At 35.9% G+C, this 14,936-nt stretch overlaps 2 long non-coding RNA genes across 5 annotated transcripts in view; one reads left to right on the top strand and one right to left on the bottom strand.

Moving 5' to 3' along the window:
* The window catches only part of LOC309861340, a 330,227-nt gene that overhangs the window by 79,259 nt on the left and 236,032 nt on the right, over positions 1-14,936 (bottom strand). Inside the window, exon 2 of the long non-coding RNA XR_014309886.1 lies at positions 12,029-12,129. This is a non-coding gene — a long non-coding RNA (uncharacterized lncRNA). The remainder of the gene's footprint in view (positions 1-12,028; positions 12,130-14,936) is intronic.
* LOC309861338 overlaps positions 1-14,936 on the top strand; it is a 650,329-nt gene that overhangs the window by 628,062 nt on the left and 7,331 nt on the right. For all 4 annotated transcript variants that reach the window (XR_014309881.1, XR_014309882.1, XR_014309883.1 and 1 more), the window contains 2 exons: positions 421-485; positions 10,396-10,471. This is a non-coding gene — a long non-coding RNA (uncharacterized lncRNA). The remainder of the gene's footprint in view (positions 1-420; positions 486-10,395; positions 10,472-14,936) is intronic.

Raw genomic sequence — 14,936 nt, 5'->3', positions numbered from 1 at the left:
TTTTTTCTTGATTTTTTTTTTTTTGGATGGAGTCTTTAGGGTTTTCTGTATGTACTATGTCATCTATGAAGAGTCACAGTATAACTTCTTTATGAGTTAAAACACTTTTTGTTTCTTGTCTGATTGCTGCGTCTAGGATTTCTAGCACTATGTTGAATAAAAGTAGTAAGATCTGACATTATTCCTTGTTCCTGAACTTAAAAAGCTTCTAAATTTTCACCATTGAATACAATGTTAGATGCGGGTTTTTCACATGCGGCCTTTGTTATGTTGAATTATGTTCCCTCTAATCCCACTTTGTTGAAATTTTTAAATTATGAAAGGATGTTAATTTTGTCAAATGCCTATTTTGCATCCTTTGAGATAATCAGATAATTTTTTTTATTTGTTAATGTGATGTATATGTTGATTTATTTGTAGATACTGAAGCATCCATGCATCCCTGGAAGAAATCCCAGTTGATGATGGTGGATGATCATCTTAAGGTTTTGTTGGATTTGGTTTGCTAATATTTTGTAAAGGATTTTTATATCTATGTTCATCAGGGATATTCTGTAATTTTCACCTTTTTTTTGGTCTGATTTTGATTTTAGGATAATGGTGGCTCATAATAGAAAATTGGAAAACTCTTAGATTTTTGGAATAGTTTGGGAAGGATAGGTTTTGCAGTTTTTTGATACATAATTTTTTGCAAGAGTCTCTTAAAACATTTGTATTTCCTGGTGCCATTTAACTAGTTTATTTCTAATTTTATTTGAGTTCTCTTTTTATTTTGATAACTCTGGCTGAAGATTTATCAATTTTGTTTATATTTTCAAAGAACCAGGTCTTAGTTTTATTGATCTTTCCCATTGTTTCTTTAATACATTTTATGATCTTTATTATTTCCTTCCTTCTCCCAACTTTGGATATTGTTCTTTTTTTTTTAACTAGTTCCTTTAGTTAAAGATTATATTATATAATTTTTGAGATTTTTTCCTTATTTTTGAGGTAGGTTTATATCACTATAAATTTTCCATTTAGAATTGCTTTCGCCACATTCCAAAGACTTGGAAACTTTGTGTTTCCATTTTCAGTTGGTCTCTAGAAATTTTTAATTTCCAATTTGATTTATTCCGTGGACCATTTGTTTTGGGCCAAGGAAGACAAACATTTGTTTGTCTGTTTTGCCTCCATTTGTTTGTTTTGTTTATTGCTTTTTCTTAAAACTGATTTTTATTTTCATACCCTTGTGGCAAGAGAATATGCTTTATGATTTCAATAATTTAAAATGTGATGTATCTTGTAGAATAGTCCACAGGAACTTGAAAAGGATGTGTATTAGGGTGGAATGTTTTGTATATACCTTTTTAGTCTATCTGGTCGAATGTGTAATTCAGTGCCATTGTTTACTTACTGATTTTTTATCTAGATGATTTATCCATTATATAAATGGGGTGTTTAAAGTCCCTACTATTTTGCATTACTGTCAATTTCTTCTTTTATTAACTGTTAATATTTACTTTATATATTTAGATCCTTCTGTGTTGAGTGCACAGATATTTACAATTGTTATATCATCTTGTTGGATTCATTATTTTATTATTACCTAGTACTCTTTGTCTCTTGTTAACAGTTTTAGTTTTAAAGTCTATTGTTAACTCAGCCTTTTTCTTCTTCTTCCTTTTAGATGGGATATATTTTTCCATACCTTCACTCTCAGACTGTATATGTCTTTAGTTCTGAAGTTAGTCTCTTGTGGAAAGCTATAGTTGGTTCTTGATTGTTGTTCTGTTTTTGTTTTTATCTATTTAGCTACTCTGTGTCTTTTGATTGGAGCACTTATTCCATTTACATTAAAGTGATCATTGACACATATATACCTAATTATTACCGTTTTCTTAATTTTTTTTCTGGTTGTTCCTGTAGTTCTTCTCTGTTCTTTTCTTCTCTTCTCACTTCCCTTGTGATATAATGACTTTGTTTAGTATCATGGTTAGGACTCTTTATCTTTACCTTTTGTGAATGTGTCATAGATTTTTGATTTGTGGTTACCATGAGTTCATATATAAAATGCTATGTGTATAACCGTGTGTGTGTGTGTGTGTGTGTGTGTGTGTGTATTAAGTTAATGGTCACTTAAGTATGAACAAATTCTAAAAGTACTATACTTTTAATATCCCCCTCCATATTTATGCATTTAATGCCATATTTTATATCATTTTATTTTGTGTATCCCTTAATGATTTTTTTCTAGATATACTTGGTTTTACTATTATTGACTTTAACCTTTATACTACATTTATAGCATGTTTGCTTTTATCAGTGAAATTCTTTCTTTTCATAATTTTCTTCTACTTTTAACATTTTATTTTCCACAAAGTCTCTTTAATGTTTGTTGCAAGGCTGGTTTGGTGGTGATGAACTCCTTTAAGTTACGCTTTTCTGTGAAATTACTACTCCCCTGTCTTGAAGGGCCAGCTTTGTGTAGGAATGTTCACCATATAGATTGCATGTACCTGGTTGCTTCGGGTGCCTAGTTAGAACAGGTGCAGCGTCTGGGTCCTGGGTAGCTCTGCGTTGCAGCCACCCTGGCAGGTTGCTGGTGCTGTAGGGGACTCTAGTGAGGCATCTCCATGGTAAGTTCCACCAGCGCCATGCTGGCCGGAAGTCTGGAGCTGAAGTAGGCAATGGGTGTGATGCTTCTCACATAGCATTCCCTACCTGGACAGCTATGGCTCAAGCCAGCATGGGCTGGAAGTCCTGGGACACTCCACATTGGGGCTACCCTAGAGGGGTAGCTGAAGCACATGCCCGATGGGATGTACAAGTAAGAGGCCTCTTGGCAGGATGACTGACGCAGGTATGGGTCCGGTCACTCCATGCCTGGACCATGCTGGCAAGGTAGTTGGAGCTGGAGTGGATGCAGGCTGGGTTACTCCATTCAGTGGATGCTGTGGTAAGACAGCTGGCACTGGATTGGGCAGTGGCCACCTGTTTCCTAAGGAGCTGTGTTTCCAGATCTCCTAAGGACCTGGAAAGGTGACTGGAGTTAGATTGGGCACAAATTGGGGGTGTGGGCCACATGAGGGCTCTGGGACAGCTGGAGCTAGAGATGACTAGGGGCCCAGGGCTCACTAGGTAGAGCACCTAGATTCTGCTTTGTCTGTGGTTTCAGAAAAGTGGCTCTGACCATGGGGACAGATCTAGCAGTACCCCCACATGTGGGAATGTACAGTGAATAAGTGGATTCCCTTTAAAGTGTGGTTGTCCCTCACATCAATTTTTTTCTGTGCCCCAGGGCAAGACAACTGCACATGGGTCCCTCATTGATATCCCTCCCTACTGCACCTTGCAACATCAGGAGCAGAATTCTGTTTCTCTATCTCCCTGGCCTCTTTTTTATCTTCCCTCTACCTTCTCTCATGCTGAAGCTGTTCACATCAACCCCCAGTTCTTCCTCAGGAGGCATTTTTATATAAGGCCTTTTAGTACCTTTTGTGTCATGAAGTTTCATAACTTCATAACCTTCATAACCTTTGAATCTGTTTCTTGAAAGCATTTACAAGGATGTTACCTTTACCTGTGTTCTTGATGAAGAAGCAAGTACATGGCATTTGGCATTTTGGAACCTAAAATGTGTGGCGATAGCCGGGTTCAACAGTTTATTGCTTCATCATTTAACTACACTCAGCCTGAGGACCTCAGGCTTGTTGATGGTCTAAACATCATGTTCCAGCAACATGTAGACACTGTCTTCCTACTTTCATTTAATAATTTAAATATGTGATTTATTTTCCATCTGAGGTTGACTTTTTAATTTTGATACAAGGTCATTAATACTATAATGTTCACAGTGGGAGAAAATGTACTGGCTTTATTCTCCTCAAAATCCTTAGAAATCCTAGCTACTTAGTCAACATTAAAAAATGTTTTTAAGTGAACTTTTTTTTTTTTCCCCCCACAGTAATACCCAATCCATTCACTTCCCTAAACAAGACTGTTTCTTCCAATGTGCTTTCTGGTGTTTGGTTCAGCCTGATATATTCAGCTGTTTAACATATTTGTATTTATGTAAAGCATGTTGTAGATTCACCTAGAATTTGTCTATTTTCATTACATTTGGTTTGGACATATTGTGTTCGGAAACACTTTAAGCACTTTATCTGATGCGGTTTGAAGGATGTTTAAATCCTCATTCATGGCTTTATTCAGCCCCCACCCCAGTGCTCTTCCCAAAGCAACTTTCTGAGGCTAGTCTTCGTAGGTTTCTCAGTATTTAAAAACTATGTAACTTAAGTAAAAAATAATAAATAAATAAAAATGGAATCAGAGAGGTTGAATAGAATATAAAAATATGTCAGAGTATTTTTAGTATTGAGATAAAACAAAGTAAAGGAGAACAAAACAAAATTCAGGTTGTAATGGAATTAAACAGAACCTGTTTACATTTATATGGTATTTAACATTAGAATACTGCAGTTTCCTCTTCTGTAAAATAGCAACTGCATAGAGCTTCTGAAAGGAGTAAATGATACACTGCCTGTGAAAATACTTAAAAGAGCTTCAGCACATGGTAAGATTTAGAGATTAACAGCATCACGATCATCTCTATGAAACAGTGGGACAGAAAATAAACATCAAGAATATCATTGCTTAATAAGGATGATGGTATTCCTAATTAAAATCTAATTAATAGTTGGTTCCAACCGTCCTGTAACTCCAACTTGGTGTGTCTTCTAAAAAATGTAAACCCTGAATGGGAAGTATGCAGATGTTTCTGTGTGCATATGCATGAATGCTTGGTTGTGTGTTTTGGGAAGATGTAGAATGTCCTGCTGATAAACAGAGCTGCAGGGAACATTTTATTAGAGCTAGTTTAGTGGCAAATCGTGCATTTCTAAAAGCCTTGCAAACAGTGGACTTACTGTGTAAAGAAGACCTGCACATCTAAGCAGCAGTTAGTCTGTTTAGAAAGTCAGGCCTGCAATTTAAATAATATGCAAGAAGAATTTAAAAAAAAATTTTCCTATACCCTGTGTTTTACAAATAGCTGCTGGACAAGTATATACATGATTGCATCACACATGCCTTTGAGGTTTAGTTTTTCTTATGGATGTATTGGACCATGTGTATGACCATAGTATAAATCTTACCTAGTATTTTTTAAAATTAAAAATATTATAATATTTTTAAGAATTATAAAATGTTTGCTTCTAGTACTTGTATTAAAGACCATATCTTATTCCATTTATAATAACTAATTTTAGTTGGGGCATCAGTGCTCTTTCTTTGCTGTAGAAATTATAATATGATCAGACTTGGAAACAGAATGAACCAGTTACTTAGAAGAGTAACACAAAGCCCCCATTTTTAGGAGTTTTCAAATAATCATTTGATCTGGGGAAGCTAAATGATCAGTTACTGCTAGATTAACAAAAACAGAAGTTATAGCACCTTTTTTTGGCCATTATTATTGACCAGTGCCCCCCAGTTTCACCCAATTTAATTCTTTTTCTAAATTTTATTTTTCACTGATGTATAGTTGATAAATACTAGTTTCAATGCACAACATAGTGATTCTACAATTATATACATTACAAAATACTCACAACACTAAGTATAGTCACTGTCAATCAAGTTACTACAATATTATTGATTACATCTCCTGTGCTGTACTTCTTATCCCCATGACTTGTTTTGTAACTAAAAGTTTTAATTTCCTTCATCTATTTCATCTATTTCCCAACACATTTCCCTCAAGCAAGTTTGTTCTCTGTATTTATGAGCTTATTCATTTTTGTTGTTCATTGTTATGTGTGTGTGTATATATGTGTGTGTGTATGTATATGCATACATATGTATAATATGTGTATGTATATGCATGCATATGTATAATATGTGTATGCGTGTATGCATACTTTTGTATCTGTATGTATATGCGTACATATGTATAATACAGGTATGTGTATGTATATGCGTATATATGTATATGTGTGTATATGCGTACATATGTATATATGCACATATCAATGAACAACAAAAATATGTGCATATATATTTATATTCCACATATTATGAAAATATTTGTGTTTTCCCATTTGACTTCTTTCTGTTAGCAAAATGCTGTCTTGGTTCAACTATGTTGCTTTCTTATGGCTCAATATTATTCAATCGTGTGTATATACCTTATTTTCTTTGTATAGTCACCTATCAGTACCTAGGTTTTTTCATTATTTTGGCTGTTATAAATAATGCTACAAAAAACATAGAGGTACATATATTGGTGTTTTTGTTTTCTTTGTGCAAGTACCCACAAATAGATTTACTGGGTCATAGAGTATGTTTTTGATAGTGGCTATACCAACTTACATTCTCACCATCGGTGCACGGAGGCCATTTTTCTCCCCATCATTGCCAACACTTGTTATTTCTTAGCTTCTTTTAGTTATCCTGGCTGATGTGAAGTGACATCTCATTGTGGTTTTGAATTGCATTACCTTGATGGTTAGTAATTTTGAGGATCTTTTTAGGTGTCTAGTGGCCATATGTATGTTTTCTTTGGAAAAAATGTCTATTCAAGTCCTCTGTGCATTTTTTTTTTTTTTTTTTTTTGCCTGATGATGTGGATTTGGGGGGGGTTCAGTTGTAGAAGTTCCTTATATATTTTGGATATTAACCCCTTATTGGATACATCATTTGCAATTTTCTCATCCCATTGAGTAGATTGCCTTTTTGTTTGGTTGATGGTTTCCTTCCCTGTGCAAAAGCTCTTTAGTGTGATATAGTCCCATTTGCTTATTTTTATTACATTTCTCTTGCCTGCAGAGATGTGCCAGAAAAACACTGCAAAAACCAATGCCTAAGACTTTGCTCTTTATACTTTCTTCTAGGAGTTTTACAGTTCAGGGACTTATATTTATGTCAACTTCTATGTACGGTCCAAAAAAGTGATCCTTTAGTTATTTAGCCTGTAGCTATTCAGTTTTCCCAGCACCATTTATTGAAGGGACTATTTCTTTCTGATTGTATATTCTCACCTTCTTTATCATTGATTAATTCACCACACAAACATGGGTTTATTTCTGGGCTCTCTATTCTGTTCCATCACTCCATATGTTTATTTTTGTGTATCATACTGTTTGAATTACGATAGCCTTTTAGAATTTGAAATCTTGGATCATGGTATCTCCAGGTTTGTTCTCAATCTCAAGATTGCTCTGGTTACTTGAGGTCTTTTGTAGTTCCTTACACAATGTAGAATTATACTATTAGTGTTTTGATAGGGACAGCATTAAATCTGCAGTTGATTTTGGTAGTATGGATATTGTAACTTTATTAATTCTTCAAATACATGAGCATGGTTTGTTTTTACACTTATTTGTGTTTCCTTCAGCCTTTAGTTTTTTCATTAAAGTCTTATAATTTTCAGAGTACACGATTTTTATCTCCTTGATTTAATTTATTCCTAGGTATTTCCTTCTTTTCAGTGGAACTGTGAATGTGATTGGTTTTGTAATTTCTCTTCCTGCCACTTTGCTTATTAGTATGTAAAAACTAAAAATTTCTTCCTTTTAATTCTGTTAATATTGGCCTTATGTACTTAGGTGCTTCGGTGCTGGATGCATAGATATTTACCATTGTTATATCTTCTTATTGGGTTGATTGTTTTATCATTGTGTCCTCTTTGTCTCTCATTAAGACCTTTTTGCTCTCTTGAAAGTCTTTGTTTTAAAGTCTATTTTGTCTGGAACAAGTATTGCTACCCAGGATTCCATCCCCCCCCCCCCGCCTGCCACACTGCTGGCATGAGATATGTTTTTCCATACCTTCACTTCCAGTGTATATGTGTCTTTAGGTCTTCATCAAGTCTCTTGTAGGCACTTTGTGTTTTGTTTTGTTTTTCTTTTTTTTTTTTTAATGCGTTCTCTTTTTGAGCATGTAGTCCAAGTACTTCTAAAGCAAATATTGATAGGTATGTACTTAGCACCATTGTTTACATTGGTGTTTGGTTATTTGTGTGGGTATTCTTTGTCCCTTTTTCTTTTCTTGCTCTTTTCCCTTGTGATATGTTATATATCCATTATAGGTGTTTGGTTTGTGGTTACCATGAGTTTCACATAAAATCCTATGTATGTATCAGTCTGTATTTGATGGTTGCTGAAGTTCAAATATATTCTAAAACGCTACATTTTTAGTTTATCATTCCAGTTTTTATGTACATTATGTCATATTTTATATCTTTTTCCTTTGTGTGTTGTTTGACTAATTTTGTACACAAAATTTCACTACGCCTGTCTTTTACCCTTCATACTTGCTTTATGAGTGACTGACGCAATCACTCTGTTTACTTTTACCAGTGAAATTTACTTGTAATTAAGACATTTTCTTTGCCACTTAAAGAAGGTCCCTTTAACAGTTCTTGTATAGTTTAAGAGTAATGAGTAACTTTTGTCTGGGAAACTATTTCTCCTTCAATTGTGAATGATAACCTTGCCATTTAGAGTATTCTTGGTTGTAGGGCTTTTTCCTTTTAGCACTTTGAATATATCATACTATTCAGTGGCCTGTAAATTTCTGCTGAAAAATCAACTGATAGTTATATTTGATGGAAACCAAATGAGCCTGTTTCCTTTTCTCCTGATGCTTTTAAGATTTTGTCTTTATCTTTGTGTGCCACTTAGGTTCATCTTGTTTGGGGTTCTTTCTAGTTCTTGGACCCAGATGTCTGTTTTTTCCCCGGATATGGAACTTTTCATCTATTCTTCCTTGACTTACGTTTTCTGCTCCTTTCTCTGCTCCTACTGGGTCCCTTATAATGTGAATCTTAGTATGCTTGAATTTGGCCCTTAGCCCATTTCATTTCTTAAATTTGGTCTTTTTGTTGGTCATCTTGGTTGCTTTCTACTACCCAGTCTTTCAGATTGCTGATGTATCCTTCTGCATTTTCTTATCTGATGTTGATTCCCTCTAATAGATTTTATATTTCAGCAGTTGTATTCTTCAGATCTGACTGATTGGTAAACTTCTCAATTCATTCAGTCTTCTCTCAGTCTGATGAAAATCTTTGTGACCTTTACTTTGAACTTTTTTCAGGTAAATTTCTTCTCTATTTCATTTAGCTCTTTCTCTAGAGTTTTGTTCTTTCATTTTCAACATACTCCTTTTCCCCTTATTTTGTCTCTATGTGTGGCCCGATGTGGAAGGTGTCCTCTGATGCCTTGTTATCAATGCCCTCTAGTCCCCAGAACCAAATGTTCTAGAGGTCCCCAGTGCCTGCATGCATCCTGGTAGGCAGCCTCCTCCCTCAACCTGGCTATCATCAATGACTTGGCAGACTCCTCTGTGTACATGGGTAGGCTGGCTTGCCCCTGGTATAGCTGCCTGGGAGGCATGATTTTAAATACTAGGGCCACCTGGTGGGTGGGACTATCCCTGGAGCAAGCAGGATTTGTTCTCTAGGGGCACTGGTGCTGGTCCCTGGGTGACACATTGTGCTCCTCACCCCAAGGCAATAACAGTCCCAAATGAGGTACCCAGGATGTGTGGAAAGTAGGGAGTTGTTTTACAGGGGCCCTGCCTGGGTAGGGCAAAGAGTGCTAGCTAGGTAAATAGAGAATGTCAGAACAGGCTCTAGCAAGTATCCAGATAGATAGACTGATAAAGGGTAATAAAAATGGTACCTGCCAGCTTTTCCATCCTCAGGGCAAGTCCTGTAGATACGGGTCTCTCCAGCACACATTCTAAAAGTTGTCAATAGATCTCTCTCCTGTGTAACCCTAGTGCTTTTCAAACCCATGCTTCTGAGCTGGGTCTTGGATTGAGTACTAAAGCCCTTGCTCTTTAAGAGCAGATACTCAGTTTTCTATACCCTACCCTACTGAATCTCCTGGACCTAAGCCCAGCTGATTTTGAAAGCTGGATATTATCAGAACTCATCTTTGTGCAGGTCCCCAGCATCCTAGATGTGGGGCTTGATCCTTCTTACTCCTCTGCACCCATTTATGCATTCCTGCTCCAGAAGTTTAGTTCTCAGATGTGTCTCTGCCCATCCAGCCCTTCAGTTTTATGTCTTTAGCTGTGGAAGATGTTCTTCTGGTCTTCAGTTCATTTTCAGAGTGAATTGAATTACATGTACTCGTTGCTTTGGTGTTTCTGTGGAAGGAGGTGAGCTCTGAATCCTCCCGCCATCTTTTCCCACTCTTCTCATCCCATTTAATTCTTAATGAAACAGTGAATCACATTGAATCACACTATCACCAGCTGGTCTGAGATGTCACCTTACTATCCAAGTTTCTCCTTGCCTTTGCTTTTTCCTTTCTAGGAAATTAAATATTTTCTTCCCAGACTGCTAACCAGGTTTGAGGAACTTGTAAATGCAGCTTTTTTATTTTTTTATTTTTATTTTTTGCTTAGTGATACAAAGAAAGAGAAGGATATGAAAATAGCTGGATGAAGAGGAGTATTCATAAATGAACTTGATAAAATATTGGTGAGCTAAACATAATCTTGTAAAATTGGAATAATTACTTCTTAATTTATTTGCAAAAGAAGACATTTTCAGTAAAACCAGACTATGACACTATATCTATCATGGTCCCCAAACTGAAGACACTGTACCACAGAATTGTATGACCCATGTATGTTCTTTGCTTGGACTCTATCTTATATATTAACACTATTAATTAGTTCTAACATGGGAAATTATTAACTTTGTAGATCATGGACAAGAGAAAGAAAAAAAACACGATTATGTCCTGAAGGAATCTCCCATCAATAATATAGTCCCCATTATACAATCTTAATAGCCATTATGCCTTATTTTCAAACTGAACCAAATCTTATGATTCAAAAGGATAATAAAGAGAATATGGAAGATGGCAGCGTAATAGGATCCCGAGTTCTCCTCCTCCTACAACACAAGAAAGCTAGAACTACATGTAATGAACTCACTTTCAAAATGATTGGAAGGGGAGACATATAGTTGGGAACCAGCCAATGAGCCTAGTGTAGCAGTCCCACAGTGGGAGGGATATCCCTGAAAAGCAAACAAGTCAAACCCCATATTGAGCACACCTAGCTGCAGGGACCTTCACAATGAAGATAACCCCTAAAATGTCTGGTTTTGAAAACTGATAAGTCTTATACTCCTATACTTCTTCATCCATAAAGAACCAGAATGCTATATCACTTTGGTCCTGTGACCCAGCATCAAAGCAGAGGCTTGAAAAATCGCCTAGTATATACATTAGGGAGATCTATTGACTAATTTTAGGACATGCATTTGGGGGTGAGGGATCTTTTGTTAGAATAGAAGTGTTTGTGGTTACCATCTTTCCTGCCCTCCAGCCTAGCTTGTTGGACACTTAACTGGAGCCAATTGTGACACTCCATTTATTTTGCTAATAGGCTTTCCCTGACCTAGCTATCCCTTGGGAACCCACCCCCACCTACCATACCTGCTCCATCAGGTGCCCCTCCAAAGCAGCTCTCACCCCTGTCTGGGTTGGAGGGGGTACTCAGCTGGGACTTAAGATTGCTTCCCTGACACATTGCACAGGAAGCCTTACCCAGAAGAGTGTACCTTTGCAGAGTACTTACCACTTTGAAAAGGTGGGGTAAGACAGTGCCAGCAGCACACCTGAAATAGTTGTGACTGGTCATTGCAAACAGCCAGGCTGAGGACATCCTCACCCACCAGTGCTCTCAGAGTGTCTGTAGCCAAACCTCTAAGGCACTTATGCTGGGGGAAAGACCTGCTTACCAGTGCACCTGCAGCCATCACAGCCCAGGCCCAAACGAAGGCTGCATGCATCTCAGCCAGAGATGTCCCTGGAGCACCTGATTTTAAAAACCATGAGGGACTGACCTGTTGGGTGCTACATGATGCCTTCTACCTTAGGTCATACTTTCAAGACTAGGAGACATAGCTGACCTACTTAATACATAGAAACAGCTGCAGGAAGAAGACAAAACTCTAGGAAAAGAACTCAAAGAAACATATAACCAATTTATCAAAAAAAAAAAAAAAATTCAAAAACGTACTCACCAGACTGGAGAAAAGACTTGATGAACTCAGAGGGAATCACCAGAGTAAAGGATGCTGAAGAATGGATCAGCAATCTGACAGACTAGTGGAGAGTAACCAGGCTACACAGGGGAAAGAAAAAATAATTTTTAAAAATGAGGATAGGTTAAGAGACCTCTGCAAACAACATCAAGCATACTGATATTTGCAAAATAGGGGTTCCAGAAGAAAAGAGATAGAAAGGAACATAAAACTTATTTGAATAAATAATAGCTAAAAAAAAAAAAAAAAAGCCCTCCCTAATCTGGGCAAAGAAACAGATATCCAGGCCCCAAAAATCAGAGAGAATGAAACAAGATGAGCTTAAGGAATTCTGTACTATAGCAAACAATATAGCAGAACAATAATAGCAAAATTTAAGGAGAGAATGTTAAAAGTAGAAAGAGAAAAGGAGAGGATCATATAGAGGGAAAATACATAAGGCTATCAGCTGGTTTCTTTAGAAGAAAGTTTGAATATATCATCTCTCTCCTTTCTGGCCTGCAAACTGTAGGGTAGTCCCTCCCCCCTTAGCAACCTAGAATACCTTATGCAGCAAAGTTATCATTCAGGATTAAAGGAGAAATGAGGACTCTCCTACGCAAAGAAAAGTTAAAAAAGAGTTCATCACCACTAAACTGGTCTTGTGAAAAATGTTCAAGGGACTTCTTTAAGTGGAAAAGAAAAGGCCATAATTAGAAGAAAAAACTGAAAGGAAAAAAATTTCACTTATAAAAACATACAGTCAAGGTAGTAGATCAATCATTTTTAAAGCTACTGAAGTTAAAAAGATGATAGTAGTAAAATCAATTGCATCTATAAAAGTTAGTCAAGGGATACACAATTTAAAAGATGTAAAATATGACATTACATCATCAAACAAGTATGAAGAAAAAGGTTGTGCTTTTAAAATGTGTTCATACTTAAGCTACCATTGACTTAATATAGATTACTATACACACAAGATGTTACATATGAACCACAAGGTAAAAACAAACCAAAAATATGTAATAGATGTTCAAAAAAATAATCTAAACATAATGCCAAAGAATATATTTAAGGGAAATAGAGCAAGAGGAAGAAAGGAATAGAAATACAAAAACAATCAGACAATTTTAAAAATGGCAGTAAGTAATACCTATCAATCAATAACTACTTTAAATGTAAGTAGACTAAGTGCTCCAGTCAAAAGACAAAAGATGACTGAATGGTTGAAAGAACAAGGCCTATCTCTGTGTTGCCTACAAGAGATTTGCTGCAGACCTAAATACACGCAGATTAGATGGAAAAAGTATTCCATGCAAACGGAAGCAAAAAAAAAAAAAAAATGCTGGGATAGCAATATTTATATCAGATTAGATAAATTTTACTGTTTAAAAAATTTATTTTAGAAAGCAAGAACATAGGTGGGGGAGGAGCAAAGGACAGGAAAAGAATCCTTAAGTAAACTCCCCATTTAGCATGTAGCTTGAGGCAAGGCTCAATCCCAGGACTCTGAGATAATGATCTGAACCAAAATCAAGAGTTGGACCATTAAGCAACTAAGCCACCCAGGCAATGCACAGACTAGACAGATTTTAAATAAAGAGTAACACAAAACAAAGAAGGGCATTACATAATGATCAATGCAACCAGAGGATATAATTGTAAATAACTGTGAACCCAACATAATAGTTCCAGAATATATAAATCACATGTTAACAGTCATAAAGAGACTTATAGTAATACAATACTACCAGAGGACTTTAACACCTCACTTACATCAATGCATAGACCATCCAAAGAGAAAATCAATAAGGAAATAGTGGTTTTGAACCAACATTGGGCCCAATATAATCCCAAAATAGCAGAAACACATTATTTTCAAGTCACATTAAACCTTTCTCAGGATACACACATTCTAGGCCACAAAAGTAATATCAATGAATTTCAGAGCCTTGAAATCATATCTGGATAATTTCCAACCATGATAGTACAAAACTAGAAATCCATTGTAAGAAAAAAAGTAGAAGAAAATATAACACAGGGAGGCTAAACAGCATACACTAAGAAAACCAGTAGATCACTGAAGAAATCAAAGAGGAAATAAAAATATCCTGAGACAAATGAAAATGGAAACACATCAGTTCAAATTCTAAGACACATTTAGTGTTCTAAGAGGGAAGGTGATAGGAATATGGGCTTAAACCAGGAAAAAAGAAAAAAATTCACATACACTGTCTAACGGTATACCTAGAAGAATTGGGAAATAACAAATACTGTCCAAAAATGATAGGAAAAAGGAAGTAAGATCCTAGCATAAATAAATGAAATAAAGACTATAAAAAGTAGAAAAGTTCAATGAAATTAAAATAGCTGGTTCTTTAAAATATAGCCTTTTAAAGTTTAACCATTTGCAGATGACAAGATACTCTATCTAGAAAACCCAAAAGACTCACCACAAAATTGCTAGAACTGATACATGAATTCAGTAAAGTCACACAATACAAAATCAATGTACAGAAATGTGTTGATACCTATACAGCAATAATGAAACAGCAAAAAGAGAAATCAAGGAATTGATCCCATTTACAATTGCAACAAAAACCATAAGATACTTGCAAATAAACCTAACCACGAAGATAAAGATCTTGTCTCCAAACTATAGAACACTTACGGAAGAAATTGAAGAGGACACAAAGAAATGGAAAAACAGTCCATGCTCATTGGTTGGAATAACAAATATTGTTAAAATGTTTATATTACCCAAAGCAATCTACACATGTAGTTCAATCCCTATCAAAATACCAGCGGCATTTTTCACAGAGCTGGAACAAAAAAACCTAAAATTTTATGGAACCAGAAAAGACCCTGAATAGTCAAGGTGATCTTGGGCGGGGGGGTAGCAAAT

Source organism: Mustela nivalis (genome assembly GCF_964662115.1).
Source record: "Mustela nivalis genome assembly, chromosome: 3".
NCBI classification, from domain to species: Eukaryota; Metazoa; Chordata; class Mammalia; order Carnivora; family Mustelidae; genus Mustela; species Mustela nivalis.
This window is presented reverse-complemented; position numbering and strand designations above follow the sequence as displayed.